General features: G+C 32.8%; 1 protein-coding gene across 2 annotated transcripts in view; it reads right to left on the reverse strand.

The window, feature by feature from the left end:
• Nucleotides 1-18,894, reverse strand: part of LOC129753988 (translational regulator orb2) — a 924,966-nt gene extending 906,072 nt beyond the window's left edge. For both annotated transcript variants that reach the window (XM_055749925.1, XM_055749864.1), the window contains exon 1: nucleotides 18,417-18,894. The gene's annotated coding sequence lies outside the window, so the exon portion shown is untranslated. The remainder of the gene's footprint in view (nucleotides 1-18,416) is intronic.
• Nucleotides 18,895-20,480: the final 1,586 nt, after the last annotated feature.

The following is a 20,480-nucleotide window of genomic DNA, read 5'->3' on the forward strand; positions in this document are numbered from 1 at the left end:
TTTACCGGAGATTTTGAGATTCCTTTTGGTGCAGAGTAATTGGTGCCACCATGACACCAAAAGAATCGATATCTTCTTCAAAGATTACATCAACAAGGTCATCGTGTAGACCATGAGTGGTCAAGATTTTCATCAATATCGCCTTATTTTGTAGCTAGAGGACACCAGAAAAATGTATTTTTTGTTTTAATGTAAGCTTCAATGCATGTTGCTTGTGTAAATTGAAAGAAAGAAAAACGTTTGCATAAATTTGGCAGTTCCTTATAGTCGAAAACATTTAGCCCACGGGCCACATGGTTTTCAAATGTTTAAGACCCCCAGAGGTATGCAAACATTTTTCTCTTTTCAAATTTTAATATGAACAGCTCACAGGCGGATCCATGATGCGAAATTTCCATAAAGAAATACATTTTTAGGTGTCCACTAGCTTCAAAGGCGATTTGGGTGAAAATCTTGGCCACCCATGATCAAGGTTGCCAGGAATAATTTGACTTTCTGTGATTTTACCCAAAAAATTCTGTGGTGGTTTTCTGTGACTGTAACAGCATGATTTTCTTTGAAAATTTATGAAGAAATTAGTCTTTTTTTTATATTTCACTCAAAAAAATTCGATCAATTTACCAATCTCAGCATTTATAATTTTGAAAAAACGCACAAAATTTTTAAAATCTGTAAAATCTGCGAAAATTTCCAAATTTTTTTTCTCTGTGACACAGATTCTGCGATGAAAATTTTCTCAAAGATCTGTAAAATTATAGACTTTTCTGTAATTTCGGCAACCTTGCCCATAATCTAGACTTTTGAGGATTACCCAAACATTTATCGAATAATTGAATGATTGTAAACAGTCAAGATTCAATAGTTAGTTCATGCCAGAGGTTTTGTCAAAAACTAGGATACTGCGATGCAAAAAATCAGGATTTTCAAGGATATCAACAGATCGATGAATGCCTAAATTGCAAAAATAAAGACGAAATACAGGTACTGGAGACGTCTAAATTTATGCAATTGAAGCGAGCAGAATCTTGGATGGCCTGCAGTTCGTATTGAAAAACACCATTAAAATATCATCTAAATTGAGATTATCGCCAGTTGAATGGATAATCTTATCATTTAACAACAAATTTAATTATTATTTCGATATTTTATTATGAAGATGAGGACAATTCAAGCGTTTTAGAATAATCAGGATTGTCTTTAAAATTAAGGACAAATCGTGAAAAATCAGGTTCATACCCAAGAGGCATTTAAGTTAAAAAGTGTGGCGTAGGGAGATATACTAATATTTATTCTGATTTTGCAATGTCATACAGCAAGGTTTCCAGAACTTTTTCCGCGTGGCTCCGGACCGTGAATCTGTGAAATCTTCCATGTGTATTTTTGATGAAATAAGAAATATCGTTTATATATGCAAAATTACCTAATTACCTCGTTCATTTTGAGATTTTTTTTCTTGGTTTTGACAATAAAATCCTGCAAAATGCAGGCTTTTTTAACAAAATTTGGGAAACCGTGTAGAGCCGGGCCTATCTCAAATTATGTATCAAAGCCGGGCATTTCCGGATAAAACCGGGCAATCTGACAAGCTTATCATAAATACTCAAACAAAGTCATGAAAAATGAAACATTCTGATTAAAAGTTTAAAGTGTCTAAAATTAAAAAATAACATGACCATATAAGTCATGTCATGGTAAAAAAAACATTCCATATAATTTGGATAAATTTTAGTACATATGTTCAATATATTCAAGCTTTTCAGTCGTTTTTTGCTATTAACTTCATCATAAAATAGTCCTCAGGAGAATCTCTTTTTATCAAAATTTGATAGATCGATCTTTCGATTTTCAGATAGATCGATTCTTCAACCATTCACCTGAATCGATCTTGGGAATCGTTCTTTTCCAGAAGATTCAACAATCCTAACCGCCATATCACCAAAACTAGAGCTTTTAGAGAAAATCTAACACAGATCTGAATTTTGGACGATAAATTCCTTCAAAATCAGTTCTAGAGAGCTATAATTTATGTTCCCCAGTTCATCAATTTTACGAATGCTTCTTAAACGGAATATCTCATTTGTTGCTGTAGAATGCTTGTTTTCTTGAGAGATGAAAAATCTGATTAGATTGAACCTAGAAAATAACATTGACAGATCAATCCATTTTAAACTTTTGTTCAAATAAAATGTTGGCCCCGAAAACTATCTATTAGATCCGAAAACAACGGGGTTTTCCAAATCAAATGTATTCAACATAAAAAAATAAACACAATGTAACAGTATTTATGATGCCTGTGTTTTAATAACTGAATTTGAGAAATTTTGACGTACCAAGTCAAATCATTCGTCAGACTTTGTCTAAGACCTGTAGTTTTTGTAAAATGGTGAGTGAAAACTTAAATCATTGAATTGTTCTGTTTTGAATTAAATCGATCTTTGATAACTGACCCAAGTAACAATTTAAGTTTTATTCCAACCTTAACAGTTCGCTTAAGACTATTTCCTAAAGCTACTTTATAAGCCAAAGCGCATTCTACGCTATTAGCACAACTACTTTAAAGTTAACATATGGCCAAAAGGGACCATTTTGTTAACGTTTTTAAAGCTAATTCTATACGCTACAATAAAACATTCAACAGAATAGTTTTATTCGACCTTATAGACATAGCTTTAAGAAACCTTTCAGAGCCCTCTTCAGACTATCCACAGCTCTTTTAAAACTACGTCGTGGAATCTGATAGGAATTTTACTGTGGGATCTGTGAAATCTGATAGGAATTTTACTGTGGCAGTTGTGGAATCTAATAGAAATTTTACTGTGGGAGCTTTCTGTTCCGTTTTTTCTCGTTTTATCACTTACTCTCCCAAGCATTTGATGATAGGTAAAGATTCCATTTAAAATATTTTAAAAATATTCTCATTCTCATTTTCAATATATCTAAGCAAGAAACTTCCTGCAACCTCAGATTTCTGGTGAAGTATATACGAAATAGCATCAAAACTTAAGCGCGCCTCAAAGAAAATCAAGGTTGACCATATTTTAAGCATTTTTTAAATAAAAAAATTATAATTAATGGAAAATATAAATTGGCTGAAATGATGCAATTTTTGTTATACATTGAAATTCATCACCTAAAGAACAAATAGTACCGTCAACATTGTCAAATTGATGAAAATGTCTAGTTTTTAGTATTAAAGTATTATTTACAGCAACATGGCGTCAGTAATTTCGATTCAATTTCACAATCAACATGGCGTTCAGTAAATTAATATTGAAAATCTTAAGGCAGTTGTAAAACAGTGTTAAGATGGTTTTATGACGGTTAGAAAAAATAAAACAATTTCAATAAACAGTTTTTAAATGGTTTTAAGAGACCTTGAATCACAGCTTCGTTTGACGTTTCTCTAAATGGAATACACGCTCATGATGGATTTATCCATTTTTGAGAAAGAGAAGTTTTTCGCAATAAATGAAAACATTTCGAATTGTTGCTTGGCAAAAGGCATTCATGCAACTTTTTGTTTTGTTTCCTTTTGACTATGAGGATGGTCAATAATCTTTAAATAACAAATAGGTATTGCTATCAAATAATCTCAAACTATTTTGGAATAGAACATTTTCTATCATCAAAACCCTGGCCTCAAAGCTAAATAATAACCCGCATAAATGAGGATTATAACCAAATGATTTTTGAAGCGTAATAAAACGTTTAGCAAACGATTATTGAAATTGTAAAAACATTGCCTGAATCGTGAATTCCGAAATAATTGAATTTTGAATTTGTTATGAATCGTTATTTTAAATGATCGGCCAATGCTAGTGGTCTTCATTCTGAATACATCATCTGAAACTTGTTGAGGCTGATTTAGAATGAGCATTTTCGATTGTGATGAAACTCAATTTCTCCGTCTTTGCTGAGTTGAAGCCGGTTTCTGCAGTCTTCCAGAAATTTTCAAGGACGGTTTATCTGAAAATAATTTTGTTAGTTCTGGATTGGATGACGTAAATAAAGATCAACTTCGCATTGAGAGACAGAGATGGATAAATAAAACATGTAGTTTAATAGGCGTACTTTTAAATGAATTTTCTAATACTTTTATTCTTATCGAATCACAAAAACCGTTTATTCACAGTGGGCTTTTATTCGAACCCTGAGAATTAAGCGAATAATGATGTGGACTGATTTGCGGTTGTTTTGAAATTTGAATGTGGATACAAAAAAGTTTTTTTTTATTTTTAAGGTGAATTTAGCTGTGTTAATTTATATCATTTTGATAGCACGTTTTTCTCAATTTTGAGTGATAATCCTTTCAAAACAGGTTATGCTATCTCAAAAAAAGGTAAAAAAGTTTAAGCATGTATACGTTCTTCTCGATTGTCAAATCATCTGTCACTTAGTTTTATCATGCCTACATCCAATGTTTCAATAAAACAGTTTTTCAACTTGGCTTGAACGCTAGTTTTAAAAGCGCATTGAGAGCATTATTAAAACCCTTACCAAAGCTCTAATAAAAACAGGAAAGTATGTGTTTTATTGAATCTTTAGCAATACTTTTGCAACTTTTTTACAACACTCTTAAGATAGTGTTTTATTCAAGTTTTAGCAAAACTTTCAGGGCTCTTTTAAAACACACGATAAATGAAGCATTTCCTATGTTACAATAAAACCTTTTTAAAAATGGGATGCCATCGAAAAGTCTTCATAAAACAATATTAAAACTCAAAAAAGCCAATTGGCTTGATCTGTGTTACTTGGGTGAGAAAACAAAAAAGATTTTGAATATTTTAATTATCTCTCGTTTAATGAAGGATTCAGATCTTGCCGAGATATTTTAGTTTCAGTTCAATAGTCACAAGAAATTTGAACAGATAAAGGAATTCCAAACCAACAAGATCACACCATTTTCCAAAGTGGATCCAGACCTTTGTCTTTCCGTTACTAACAAAATGCCCTTCCTTAGATACTTGAATATAGATTCGCAGACGTATAGACGGTTTCTATAGACTTACCATTGCTTCAGAGTTTTTCAAAAAACCTTTTGATAAATGCTGGACTGGAAGGTTCATTGTTGATCCCCAAAACTATCTTACTAACAATAATTCCTTCAACCTCCATAGACTACTTAGACGTGGCCGGCGCCGCTATTGAACTTTTTTTTAAGAGAGAGCATCAGTGTTGTGCACTGATATGTTTTGCTAATCTGAGGTTGCCAGATTGCACGGATTTATCCGGACTTGCCCGGATATCTGACACAAAATTTGAGGAAAGTCCAGTCCAGCCCAGTTGCTCGGATTTCGTTGGAAAATGCCCGGATTTGGCCAGGATTTATTCACTTTATTTGTAAAATCAACCAATAGAAACAAATTTTGTTATATATTTTTTTACTTATGCGTCCAAACAGAAGTTTTAGGAACAAGTTTTATAAAAAAATTATGAAATGTTTTTGGAAGCCTTAAATATGATTTAAAATCTATTGATGAGTTTTGTGACAAAACATATTTGAAAATATGTTTTCTTGATTTTTGTTGAGAAATTCCTTTGTTTTGACCAAATTTGCCGGGATATTGCCCAGATTTTTGGTCGATATTTTATATCAAATATCAAATTTTGATTTGCCAAATGACAAATATCCCGGATTTATCTTGTGATTTCTTGTAATTTGAATTCCCAAAATAAAAAAAAATTAGAAATAGATGTGAAATTTTATTTCATCTATCGTATTCTGTACTGAAGGCTGGATTCAATGAGAGTGCATACTAAATCTAATCGATATTTCTAAAATAAGCGTATACAGAGTCGTTTTTATGATTTTGACTTTAACCTCATTGTTGAAATTTGAAAATTTAGTGTTTTTGTAGTCTTCTGAGACAATGTTTTTGCAAGATACAATCCTTTATTCACCACAATTGTCAATAAAAAGTATTTTTAAATAGACCTGACAAGTTCAAAGTCTGAATATTTTTTGAAAAAAAAAAACGACCACAAACACATTAGGATCTTAATGAAACTTCCTTGAAGAGATTCCTCAAACTAGGCGTACATCTTTCGAGGATATGATGGCAAGCATCTTACAAATGCTAAAAACACCAACCCCGTAAAAAAATGTACCATATTTGCCGTGACCGGGATTCGATCTCGCGACCGTTAGCTTGGAGGACATGAACGCTATCCTCTAGGCCACGAGCGGTGGCCTATTTTTAAAACTTTGATAAATGTGAACAAACAGAATTCCAGATTTCTAAGTCGGTTGTGTGTTTTAATCAGGCGCGGTCCTATGGGGGGGGTGATCGGGGTGATCACCCCCCCCAAGCGGCAAAAAACCGTTACGAAATACTCGCAAACGCTGGATTTTATATAAAAACTTTGAACTTTTCTTAGTAGGGGTACTTTCGAATTCTCAAATTTTTCCACTCCGTGGGGGTGTTTATTCAATAAGAGATTATTAATCACTTAAAAGCTTAACATTGAAAAAAAAATCGGTCGCCAAACTAAAACAGCTGTAAGTTGCAATTCCCTGGAACGAATTTCATCAAATAACTTTTGTTGAGGTACTTACAGCGTTGAATCAGAATTTGCTGACCATTACGTTACCGGCCATAAGTTTGGGATCACCCCCTCAAAAACAAAAAAAAATGTTTGGTTATATCTCAGTCATCTTATAACATATTGCATTTCTTTCGATCTCATTCTAAAATAGATGATCAAAACCTTTTTCGTATGTTTTTGGTAAAATTTATATGTTAACTTAATGTGACTTAAAGTTGGCTTAAAGTTGGGAAATTTCTAAAAAATTACACTTTATATTTAAACCCGATCAGTTCAGGGTTGGGTGGATCGAATTTAAAAATTCGAGATTCATTTGAATATTTTTTTTGAAAAGTCAAAACATTTTTTTTAAATTTTGTGCTAAAAATTTGCGTAGTGCTTTAAGCAGATAAAATAGCTACTTAAGTAATCGATCAAAAATTTAGGCTCACCCCTCAGTATGGAGTATTGGCAAAAGTTTGGGATCATACAAAACATACAATTTAATTTCGTGCGTATCTCTGTCATCAAATAACGTATCGCTAATCTGATAAGTAATATTTAATGTTCATGAGTTGTTTTCGCTTTTTGGATATTTAGCGAAAATGTTTTTTCAGAATAATTTCGTTAAAACTTTAGTTATAGTTTGATTCAATAAATACCTACAAACTTGCTTCGACCATGACTTTATTATCTTACGAGTTATTGCAGATCGGTTTGGCTCCATGGATCAACATACCTCGATCCTTTTTAGAAATGAAAAAGACTAGAGCCTTAAAGTGTTAAATTGCATGTGGGGCCGTTCAGATACCACGAGGACAGAAAAATTAAATTTTTACCCCCTTCTCCCTCTCCGTGCATAAGCGTAGACATTTGGCAACCCCTACCCCCCCCCCCCCCCCTCTCTCAGAAGTCCACCTGGGCAGATTCGATGTTTGTTGCCTTCATCTAATACTACATTTCCATTTCTTGGTTTGTTTTTCATTGCAAGCTCCGATTTTTACAGAATGTATCTCGATTTGAGATTCTCAAAAGCCCATATTTTTTTTCTGAATTAAAGATTTTGAAACTGTCTAGACAATTTATATTAAAAAGGTACATTTAAATTTTAGAATTTTTTTTTATTAATTTCTTATTTTGGAACGTTTTTGAAAAAAAAAGAGCTTTGATTGTATTTGCCTCAACGTAGCAAAACTGATTGATTTTGGTTCATTGATATTGAAAGAATCTTCATAATTCAAACTATATTTGGTAATTTTGCAGATATTTAGAATTTAATTTTACATACTTTAACGTTTGAAAAATAAATAATAATTTTAGATAAATAGGTATATAGAAAATGGCCAAACACATCAAATTAAAAATGTGTTTTCTCGAAAAAAGTTTCTTTTTTTTTTTAAATATATTATTTATTTTTTCTTTCCAAGGCTTATTCACTATGATATTTTACGTCTTTCATTAGCTTTTATGCATTTATGTATTTTGAATCGTTATCACAATTAAACAATTTTAATAAAGATCAATAGCTTAAAAAAAATCCATTCTTTGATTTAAACCTCTCAGAATTAAGTTAACTAGGTAAGAAAATGTTACGATAAAGTTTTTCTGAGACCAAATTATGATTAAAATAATAAAAATAAATTTCAATTATGGAGATTTAATGGTAATAAAAAGCTCAGTTACATTAAAAATGTGAAACTTAGATTATTGGTTTAAATTTGATAACAGTTATGCTTCAAATTCTATACAAAGCACGAATAAATAGTGTTTTTCGTATCTTTGATTAGTACTTTTGCTTTGCAATTCTTTGAACTATTTGGTACATCTCTAATGATAACTATTCAATTCTCGAAAAATACTGAAAGTACTACTTCTGAAACTAGAGGTGATGGATAAAATCTGAAATCAAATTTAGAATCTTATTTCCAAAATCAATTTTTAAACATAGGCTTCAAAGACTTGCCTATGTTTTAATTTTTTCCAGGTGAGATAAAACTATTTCGTCATCCCCGACTATTTTCTCGGGAACAAGGCAATTGCTCAAGTTTCATTCAGAAGACATGTTTCTAATTTTTGATCAACAAGGCTGGATTTCAGGATTCACACCAATTATATCGCCGATAATGTTTTTAGCTCAGCTACACAATAATAATTTAAAAATTTGAGTAGACATCTTGTTTAATAATATAGGTTAACAAATCCACTCTGAATCTGAAAATTTTGGTTATTTCCATTGCAATTGATTATGAATTTTTACTGAAATATTGAAATAGTTCTAACTTTCAGAAATTGAATCTTTATTCAACATGTTTTGAGTTAAATCAAACATAATAATTTTTTTTTGAAAATATTGAAAGCATGAAGAAAAAATACGGCATTTCACTTTCTTCATAAATAATTCGCTGCAAATTAGTAACTTTTTCTTTGGATTCAGTTCCAACAAAATTTAAAATCTAGTATGAGAGATTGAAATTCAAGAAAAAACAAATAAAAATGAAGTTCCAAAAGCTATATACTTAAGAATATGATTTTGATGATCTTATTTAAGAATTAAATTTAAATTTAAAAATTGTAGAATTTGAACAAGAATTAATAGTTATTCGATACTTTCAAACAACGATATAGCAAAATACTTCAGAAAAATAATTAAATATTCAGTTTTCAATTTATAGCCATTGTGACCAAACAATTTTCTCAAATAATTGTTTTGGAATCGTTGTAAAATGAGAATCATAAACATTTTGATGAGTGTCTTACGCTGATATGAAGATTCCCAATAAAAATATTGTGGATAACTTGAAGATTTTTTTTCACATTTTCTTCTAAGACAATGTGTGTTCAGTTCTCATTTGCGAAATGACATTTATATCACTAAACAGGGCCGTAGGAAGAATCGACTCATGGGGGGGGTTTTGGTGAAAGGTTTTTACCAATGATTTTTTGCCCAACAATGCACGAATACAAAAAATTTGAAACAAATTATGTTTGTAACTATATGATTATCATTTTTTAAGTACTTTGACATTGAAATTTTTCGTTATTAACTCGAAATTTTAGAAAATTGGCCCTAAACCTAAAAAGTGAGCTAAATTCGTTTCCATCGATGGTTAATTCTTTGAATTTGAGAGTCTGATAGATCAAACATAGTTGATTGGGTCATAAAATATGAATTTTAGGAGAGTCTTTCATTTCTTAAAAAAACTTATTCTTTACTCAAATCAACAAGCCCAATCTTACAAACTATTTTGCAAATTCAAAGATTTGAACCTTTGATGAAGAAAATCAAATTTTCAAAAAAAAAAAAAGTTGGAGAATAAAATCGTTCGGTTCTAATTTCTTGATGCAAACTTAAACCAAATTAATAATTTTAGTATGAAATTTGGCTTCAAATGTTATGAATCTAATAATGAAACCTCATTCTACAAAATTTAACACTACACTTCCCGTTACTCAAATAAGCAGATTTTTGTCTATTTGTTTCTGAAACATAAAAAATGCCGAAATTTTGTGTCCTTGATGTGTTTATAATGTTCAACAAAACACTGAGAAAATATAGAATTTTGTGCAGATTTTTTAGATGTAGATGTTTTTTTAACAGCAAATATTTTTCATAAAGACTCATTTCCATAATGAAAATCCTGTGGTTATTTTTTGAGAAATAAAATTTGGGTGTTTTTGGACAAAACCAAAATAAAAAAAAACTCAAGTTCTATCTTTTAATTGTGATTTTCAGCTGAATTATGTTAACAAACAAATTTTGTTTAAAAAATTGAAATCTGGTAATTGAATTGACAAGCAATTTTAACACATAAAGGACCGATAAAATCTCTGAGAAATTCGGTATTCTATATCTCAGAACCTCTGGACAAAATTTTAAAAATTGAGTATTTTAAAGTCATGGCAAATGTTGTGTTCAATTTTGTCGAACAAAGTTTAACACTTAAATTCAGTCCATTCGAGTTATAATTCGAAGTGTAGCACACTGTTGGCAAGCAAAAAAACGAGATATATATCTTGTATTTGGTCCGCAATGTGTTAAGTTCATGCATAATCTCTTGAATTGCTCAACAATTGATGTTGATTGTTATATTTATATACAAGCTTAATCTTTTTCTGAATTTTGAATCTGCATTCTGAATTTGAACCTGAATTCAAAAATTGCGCTCTGAATCTGTAGCTAAATTTTCAAACGATTTCTGAAATGTACAAAAAATACGATTTCCGAATCTTATTTCAGATCAGAATTTTATGAGCTAAGTTTTAGAGCCCTCATTCATGAATCTATTAAACAAATTATGTAGTTTAGGTTTAATCTCAATTCACTATTTAAATTATTTATTGTGAATCTGTATTGTGAATCAGAATTAAAATATGAATTTACAAAGATCTGAATCTGACTTTTCAATTTTGGATTGCCATTTAAAAGGTTCAAATTTTCTAATTTTGTGTAAGACTTATGATTGGAACTCGAACTCGATGATCTCGAAAAACATGATTCAAATTTGATATGAAATGCAAAACCAAATCTGAACCAGGATTTTAAAGAAGCTTTCAAATTCTTATTTCTTATGATTATTCGAACTGAAAATCGAGAATCCTGAACTGGATACAGAATCCGAAATACGAAAATAGGAATACAATTTTTGCTGAGGGAGTTATGGAATCAGAACCTTCAAAATGGGTTTAATTGATTTAAAAATTAAATATTCAGAACTGAATTTCGATGAACAAGTGTGAAAATTTTGAAAAAGTGTTGCAGAGTTTTGGACTTGGGATGGGTTTTTGATGTTTTGGCATAAGTTTTTAGTCTAGATTTTTACTCTTGATTGACCTTACTCTATTATCATAATTTGGTTCTGAATTTTAAATTTTGAGTAAAGAGTTGAATACCTCGCTTGTAGTTTTGGATCATAATGGGGGGGGTTTAACCCCCAAAACCCCCCCCCGTTCCTACGGCCATGTCACTAAATTATTCAAATAACTCTTAAAGTTATAATTTTTAAACTGCCAAATGTAGAATGATTATCTTTTTTTCAACATATTTTCGCAATGAACATCTAAGACTCTCAGATTGTTTTATAAATTAAGTATATTGAGGAAATTTGTTAAATGTTTTCACTGTGTTTCTAAAATTTTTAATTTGTCAAACTACAGACCTACAAAATACAAGTCTTATTTGCAACTGCAAAAATCCCACCCCTCCTCCATCCTCCACTCTGTTTCTCAAAATAAACGTTTTTTCGCCAGATATTTTCGATCCTTCTTATTGACTGATTTTTGAAAATTTGTAAAATCACCCCCCCCAAGAGCCAACTCTAGGACCGCCCCTGGTTTTAATAGGGCGAATGCGCCAAATGTAAACAAATGTAGTTGTGATAAATTACGTTTGAAGACCAACAATACGATTGTACAACGCTAACCGAAGATATTCGGTGTTCTAGAATTTAAAATAAAACCAAATAAAATTTTTGCTTAGAGCTTATGAAGCTGTCCAACTTTGAACAAGTTATTCTCGAAACAGTGATGTTGGCTCATTTGCCATATTGAAAAATTCGATACCGATATCCTTTGATCGAGATAACAATATTTAGCGAGATTAGAGTCCAAAATTGATAACATAAAGAACAACATGACGGTCGCCATAGGAAAAATAATATGACAATTTGTGTTAATTTTACTATATTCTCTAGCATAATATTAATACACAGTTAAAAAAGTATGAGTACAATTATTAGCTGTATCATCCAAACTATTGGATGTATTATCAATAGTTATTTATTTTACAGACCCCGTTCGATTTTGGCAACATTCGATTTTGGCAACATCCGAGCAAAAACCGTTCGATTTTGGCAACATCCAAAAAAGACGGTTTTTTTTTGTAACTATTTTATTTTTTATTTTCATTTCAAATTAATCAAAATTAATGTAAAACGTAATATTAGCATGAAATTTTTCAATTTTGCTTATCTATAATAGTTTTTAACTGTAAAAACACAAATTTGTCCATGTTTTACTGCTTACAACTAATATAATTGAGCCAAATTGAAAAATTTTATGCTAATTTAAGGTTTTACATATTTTGAATAATTTGAAATAAAAATTTGAAATAAAAAAATGACAAAAAAATCGTTCGATTTTGGCAACATTAAATTTACGGGCGTTTTGCGAAAAACGAACGGGGTCTGTATTGGGTGGTGAGTTTTGAAAAATATTATACGCTCTTGTGATATTTTTTTTCTACAGTTTATTTCTTGCAACTTGTAATCTTTGAATCTGATGATTTTCTTAAATAAAGGGTAAAATTTGATTTAGTCCTAAAATTGCAAAAAAAAACTACCATTCCGATGATGACTTTGGATCATCCTTCTGTCGCTTTTCAATGTCGAGTTTACCGAATCCGAAGGAAGTTCTCCAGCATTATCTTCTGAAATCCCATGCTGAACAACGCAATCGTCAAAGGGGCCAACCTACGGCACACGTCTAGACGGGCGACTGGGCCTGGGTAAAGAAGCCTCCAAAAAAGATAAGAAAATTGAAAACTCTAAGTCTCCACTTTTCTGTCGGAAAAGCATGGCAATGAGAAAATGCCTCATCATTATCGTCATTGCCTTGATCAAAACCAAAGCCGGTCGCCGTCGAAAAAGCCCAGAAATGGCAGCCACCGTTTACCAGAAATGTGAAACGGCTACGACACGACAAACCATTCATTATTGCTCAAATTGAGATGATGGAATTTATTGACAGTGAGCCAACTTTTATTTCTTCACCGCTCTGGCCGCTGGACTAGTTTTCAAAAGTCATCCTTCGAACAGCGTTCCTCTCGTTTCCATCCCTTGAAATCAGAGGGATCGATTTTCCAATTCAGGAGATTTTATGTTGCCGCTTGCTGGCTGCTGGATGTACATTGTATATTAATTTAAATTCTGGTATCGAGGAATGCTGTTTTAAATGGCACGTGGATGCTGCCAGAAAGTTTAAGGGCCAATTGGCCGGAACAATAAAAATAGAATTGATAGCAAAAATACTTTACTCTATCAAAATTGTTTCATGCTAATTGAAAATCTTCTACTAGATTACCCAAGTTACATTTGAAATCCAGTTTTGGTTTAAAAAGTTTAAACTCAGGTATATTCTTAAATCACCCAAAAAAGTATGTAAGTAGATCCTTAAGCAAATGTCATTCGATAGGCTCTTAGGCGCGACAGAAAAAATCCGAATTTGGCAAAGCCAATCGATTGATGATCACCCGAAACACATGGTTTGATAATGTCAATTTTATCTTGTATTGACATTATCATTGTATTTTATGGCTGGATATTTTCTTCTTCAAGACCAGACAAAGGTTAAACTATATTTCCCATCGGCATTCTGAATTCTGATTCTGAATTCTGATTCTGAATTCTGATTCTGAATTCTGATTCTGAATTCTGAATTCTGATTCTGATTCTGAATTCTGATTCTGAATTCTGATTCTGAATTCTGATTCTGAATTCTGATTCTGCATTCTGATTCTGAATTCTGATTCTGAATTCTGATTCTGAATTCTGATTCTGAATTCTGGTTATGAATTCTGATTCTGAATTCTGATTCTGAATTCTGATTCTGAATTCTGATTCTAAATTCTGATTCTGAATTCTGATTCTGAATTCTGATTCTGAATTCTGATTCTGAATTCTGATTCTGAATTCTGATTCTGAATTCTGATTCTGAATTCTGATTTGAATTCTGATTCTGAATTCTGATTCTGAATTCTGATTCTGAATTCTGATTCTGAATTCTGATTCTGAATTCTGATTCTGAATTCTGATTCTGAATTCTGATTCTGAATTCTGATTCTGAATTCTGATTCTGAATTCTGATTCTGAATTCTGATTCTGAATTCTGATTCTGAAGTCTTATTCTGAATTCTGATTCTGAATTCTGATTCTGAATTCTGATTCTGAATTCTGATTCTGAATTCTGATTCTGAATTCTGATTCTGAATTCTGATTCTGAATTCTGATTCTGAATTCTGATTCTGAATTCTGATTCTGAATTCTGATTCTGAATTCTGATTCTGAATTCTGATTCTGAATTCTGATTCTGAATTCTGATTCTGAATTCTGATTCTGAATTCTGATTTGAATTCTGATTCTGAATTCTGATTCTGAATTCTGATTCTGAATTCTGATTCTGAATTCTGATTCTGAATTCTGATTCTGAATTCTGATTCTGAATTCTGATTCTGAATTCTGATTCTGAATTCTGATTCTGAATTCTGATACTGAATTCTGATTCTGAATTCTGATTCTGAATTCCGATTCTGAATTCTGATTCTGAATTCTGATTCTGAATTCTGATTCTGAATTCTGATTCTGAATTCTGATTCTGAATTCTGATTCTGAATTCTGATTCTGAATTCTGATTCTGAATTCTGATTCTGATTCTGAATTCTGATTCTGAATTCTGATTCTGAATTCTGATTCTGAATTCTGATTCTGAATTCTGATTCTGAATTCTGATTCTGAATTCTGATTCTGAATTCTGATTCTGAATTCTGATTCTGAATTCTGATTCTGAATTCTGATTCTGAATTCTGATTCTGAATTCTGATTCTGAATTCTGATTCTGAATTCTGATTCTGAATTCTGATTCTGAATTCTGATTCTGAATTCTGATTCTGAATTCTGATTCTGAATTCTGATTCCGTCTGATTCTGAATTCTGTTTCTGAATTCTGATTCTGATTCTGAATTCTGATTCTGAATTCTGATTCTGAATTCTGATTCTGAATTCTGATTCTGAATTCTGATACTGAATTCTGATTCTGAATTCTGATTCTGAATTCCGATTCTGAATTCTGATTCTGAATTCTGATTCTGAATTCTGATTCTGAATTCTGATTCTGAATTCTGATTCTGAATTCTGATTCTGAATTCTGATTCTGAATTCTGATTCTGAATTCTGATTCTGAATTCTGATTCTGAATTCTGATTCTGAATTCTGATTCTGAATTCTGATTCTGAATTCTGATTCTGAATTCTGATTCTGAATTCTGATTCTGAATTCTGATTCTGAATTCTGATTCTGAATTCTGATTCTGAATTCTGATTCTGAATTCTGATTCTGAATTCTGATTCTGAATTCTGATTCTGAATTCTGATTCTGAATTCTGATTCTGAATTCTGATTCTGAATTCTGATTCTGAATTCTGATTCTGAATTCTGATTCTGAATTCTGATTCTGAATTCTGATTCTGAATTCTGATTCTGAATTCTGATTCTGAATTCTGATTCTGAATTCTGATTCCGTCTGATTCTGAATTCTGTTTCTGAATTCTGATTCTGATTCTGAATTCTGATTCTGAATTCTGATTCTGAATTCTGATTCTGAATTCTGATTCTGAATTCTGATTCTGAATTCTGATTCTGAATTCTGATTCTGAATTCTGATTCTGAATTCTGATTCTGAATTCTGATTCTGAATTCTGATTCTGAATTCTGATTCTGAATTCTGATTCTGAATTCTGATTCTGAATTCTGATTCTGAATTCTGATTCTGAATTCTGATTCTGAATTCTGATTCTGAATTCTGATTCTGAATTCTGATTCTGAATTCTGATTCTGAATTCTGATTCTGAATTCTGATTCTGAATTCTGATTCTGAATTCTGATTCTGAATTCTGATTCTGAATTCTGATTCTGAATTCTGATTCTGAATTCTGATTCTGAATTCTGATTCCGTCTGATTCTGAATTCTGTTTCTGAATTCTGATTCTGATTCTGAATTCTGATTCTGAATTCTGATTCTGAATTCTGATTCTGAATTCTGATTCTGAATTCTGATACTGAATTCTGATTCTGAATTCTGATTCTGAATTCCGATTCTGAATTCCGATTCTGAATTCTGATTCTGAATTCTGATTCTGAATTCTGATTCTGAATTCTGATTCTGAATTCTGATTCTGAATTCTGATTCTGAATTCTGATTCTGAATTCTGATTCTGAATTCTGATTCTGAATTCTGATTCTGAATTCTGATTCTGAATTCTGATTCTGAATTCTGATACTGAATTCTGATTCTGAATTCTGATTCTGAATTCCGATTCTGAATTCTGATTCTGAATTCTGATTCTGAATTCTGATTCTGAATTCTGATTCTGAATTCTGATTCTGAATTCTGATTCTGAATTCTGATTCCGTCTGATTCTGAATTCTGTTTCTGAATTCTGATTCTGATTCTGAATTCTGATTCTGAATTCTGATTCTGAATTCTGATTCTGAATTCTGATTCTGAATTCTGATACTGAATTCTGATTCTGAATTCTGATTCTGAATTCCGATTCTGAATTCTGATTCTGAATTCTGATTCTGAATTCTGATTCTGAATTCTGATTCTGAATTCTGATTCTGAATTCTGATTCTGAATTCTGATTCTGAATTCTGATTCTGAATTCTGATTCTGAATTCTGATTCTGAATTCTGATTCTGAATTCTGATTCTGAATTCTGATTCTGAATTCTGATTCTGAATTCTGATTCTGAATTCTGATTCTGAATTCTGATTCTGAATTCTGATTCTGAATTCTGATTCTGAATTCTGATTCTGAAATCTGATTCTGAAATCTGATGCTCCTAAACTCTTTTTGCAAAAAGAAATTTCGACAATCTCACGGAGAAAAGTCTAAAATATGAAGATGATACCTACAACTTTAATTCTAACAGTCATGCCAAAAATTATGTTCGAGCTATGTACCTCTTGAACTAGTAAATATAAGTAAATGCGTTAAATTTATATAACTGGTTATCTCTGAAACGTTCTCTCATAGAATCTTGATCTTTTTACAAAATCTGAAACTAATTTTGGCTCGAGAGCAAAATTAATACCTTGCATTTTTAGTTTTTCTTAAAGGGATGTACGTAAATTATCAAATAAAATTCATTATACACAAATTTCCATCTGTCAAAATTTGTAAACAAGACCCGCGAACCGTATAATGATGGCAAAGGAAAATCCTTCTCACAGAAGATACAACACCAGAGACAATAACTAACAAAAAACACTTCCTTTGTGTGTGTGAGTGAGCTCCTCGCATAGCACGGCGTCCGGAGGTGGAAAAATGGGAAACTCGCGCCAACTTGATTTCTGTATACAAACATCGTCGGGCAGCCACACACGTTACCAACGTTACGGCGTTGAAAAAATCAATCGCATCACCCCAAAGTCGCTCAGCCATAAACTTGACATCGGCGGACTGCATTTTCCCCCTGCCTGTCCTCTCTCTATCTCTCTTTCTGTCTTGGTTTCCGACCTTTGACGAATTTTCATCATCAGTAAGGAATGCAATCGGGATTTGGTTCTTTCTGTCGGTCAGGTTTTGTTTTGTGTGTTTGGTTTGATTGCGTTTGTTATTATTTATAGCGACACAAGTGAAGCGACAGTTTTTTAGCTCGAGTGACGCAATGCCCGCCGTTTCGTAACTTTTGACAACAATCAGCTGCAGCGTTGCGATTTGGAAGGACGGAATCAAAATAAGCAATCAGATCAGTTTCTGCCTTGAGTACGAGTTACGAGTTCGAAAAATTGGAAGCAAAACATTGAACTTCTTGGAACAGCTTGGGCTTTGATTGTGTGTGCGAATTGATACGATTTCGTTGGTATTTGTGTCAGGGAAGTTTGTTTCAAGCTATCAATGTATCTGTGTTCGAATTTTCCGGAGGGTGGTAGGCGGCAAGGATAGGTCAACCCCTTTCCCCGGGGGTTGTGTATTTGATGCTCTCAATTATGACGTACGTGGACGATCCACTGGACTGGGACTTTCCCTTAGCTTTCGTAACACTAAACACTTTTCGCTTGGCGGAAGTATTAGGTAGTCTTAAAAAGCTCATATGCGATCTAGCAAAACGACACTTACAAATTCTACAGGATGTCAGGATAGATTCACAGGAATAAATTCTTTGAACAAACACCAATTCACATGTACAAAGAATCACAACACTTGAATGCAGGCAGGCGATAGCTGGCCCCCTGATGAACTTCTCTGGGCCCGTTTGGGCAGACAGCACACAAAAAGCCTGCGGTTTACTCCCACCCACACGGAAAGTCCTGAAACTCAGGGCTTCACACCAGCAGCTCACGAAATCCACCAGAGCCAGCCAGTGTAGACGAGCGGCGAAAATCTTCTTCAGTCAGCCCTGGACTAAAATCACTATTCCAGGGGCACTAAGCAATCCGCTAACAGCACTTCCGGCGATCGAAAGCTATCCCTGGCAGCCGGATTTCGCTAAAAACGACACACAGTTCCACTAGTATATCACAGCTTAGGACACACCGATGACAGAAGTACACGCACGGAATTGATGCGACCACCGAATCGAAATTTTGCTTCTGCTCTAGCTCCGCAAAATGGAAAAGTGAGCGCCAGCAAAACATTCACACACGCACCCACGTAGACAGCAGTTTTCCTCGATTTCGAGGGAGAGCCCGAGACACATCCAGATTGCAAACTCCAAAACTCCTTAATTTCCCAAAAGAGAGCCAAATTCGAAAGCTCACCAGCACACACTAACACAACATCGACAACGGGAAAAACAACAACCTGCCAGAAAATTCCGTAAGATTTCCCGGTAAGCAGCACTCAACACTCACCAAAATTGCCAAAATCAGGGGCGGACAACAAAGAGAGAAAGAGAGTGTGTGTGAAAATCTGAGAACCAGGGACGCGCATGTCCCCAACAGCTGATGGGACACTCTTCAGACGGTTGAGTACCAGATTTATCAGTGACGATTCGGACCGCTCTCGTTTCCTGCTGGGGTAAGAGTTCTGGCAGCGGCCAAAAAATTTCATCGTCAATGACGTCTGCTGTTACGACGATTTTGGCGTAGGAAAATGTAAACATACCTACTACCGAGCTAGCAATTTTCCGTCAAGCATCCGTCGTCGTGTACGTTGGCGGCACACCAACACCTATTACAGTTTCGAGCGGTGGCCCTTCTTCGAGCAGAAAGTCGTGTTCGAAAATTTTCCTCATTTTCTGTGCTGTTTTCGAATAGACAGGGTGACAAGATTCGGTTGTATGAATATATCAACGTAATATAAATGAAAAGCAATTTATCTCTAAAATATTTTTTTTTATGTTTCAAACCGGAAACATTTAATTCTACATTCTAATCTATTATTTTTTCTATCATAAAGTCATTAACATCAACACATACGCAAAAACAGTGTTCAGATGATCGATAGAAAATTTACTCACCTTCAATATGCAAAAGAGGGATTTCAAATTACTGTTATGCTGTCCGAGATATTTTACTCTAAGTACAAGAACTTTTTTTATTTTTCCGAAATTTCATATTGGGAACATAACTCAAAAACGGTTCTACTGAGATTTTTTTGAATTTCATTTTCGGATTCAGCCCCCAATTTTACATTAAAAATTACCTTCAGTTTACTTAGTTAGTTAAAAAATGCTGTAAACTAGTGTAATTGGTCCAAAAAATGCACTTTTAGTGACCTTGATGCAAATCTAATTTTTATTTGATTAAGTGATCTTAGAATTTCCAAAGCGTTCACACGGTAGATGCAAGGAATATTTAATGAAGGTAGTGCCAAGGCAGCCCTGCTCCAGTATTGGTACAGACTGAGACGTCACAAACACGAAAAATCTGTTAATTTACTAGGAAAATTATCTTTTTCGATGATAATTTGAAGAATCTGCTGGAAATTTCCACTTTGAAAACATGTTATTTTTGAAGGATTCTTGCTCTTCAAGATGGGTGCAAGAAAAGTTGCATTATCGAATAATTTTTCTTTAAAAAAGACCATCGAAGTTCGAAAAAATTGTGTATTTTCACCACTGAAATTTGCAAAACTTTAAAATTAGTGCGAAGTCTTCCATGAAAATGTTGAAGTCAGTGCAGTTTAAGCTCCTCATAACAATCTTTTATACGCATTTTAGTAAACTGGGTTAACAATCAT

The sequence above is a fragment of the Uranotaenia lowii genome, chromosome 1 (assembly GCF_029784155.1).
Source record: "Uranotaenia lowii strain MFRU-FL chromosome 1, ASM2978415v1, whole genome shotgun sequence".
Classification (NCBI taxonomy): Eukaryota; Metazoa; Arthropoda; class Insecta; order Diptera; family Culicidae; genus Uranotaenia; species Uranotaenia lowii.